A 279-nucleotide genomic window follows, 5' to 3' on the forward strand; every position below is an offset into this window, starting at 1 on the left:
GCCCGGCTAGCTCAGTCGGTAGAGCATGAGACTCTTAATCTCAGGGTCGTGGGTTCGAGCCCCACGTTGGGCGGCTAGTCTTTTCCCCCCTTGTGTCACAAACAGATACACAAAGTACTGTAGTGTACAGAGCAATGGTGACATGTAAACACTCTGCCTGGGTATATCATTCAAGAAAATATCAAAAATCTATTTAAACTATTATTGAAAAAACATCTCCTAGCTGAACAGCTCTCTGTGTCTGCTGATATTTAGCTTTAACATCAAATCATAAAAGGT

The 279-nt window shown here is 42.3% G+C and overlaps 1 non-coding gene across 1 annotated transcript; it reads left to right on the top strand.

Moving 5' to 3' along the window:
• Positions 1-73, top strand: trnak-cuu. The gene has a single exon. It is a non-coding gene; the product is annotated as a tRNA-Lys (tRNA).
• Positions 74-279: the final 206 nt, after the last annotated feature.

Source organism: Sebastes umbrosus, chromosome 6 (assembly GCF_015220745.1).
Source record: "Sebastes umbrosus isolate fSebUmb1 chromosome 6, fSebUmb1.pri, whole genome shotgun sequence".
In the NCBI taxonomy this organism is placed as follows: Eukaryota; Metazoa; Chordata; class Actinopteri; order Perciformes; family Sebastidae; genus Sebastes; species Sebastes umbrosus.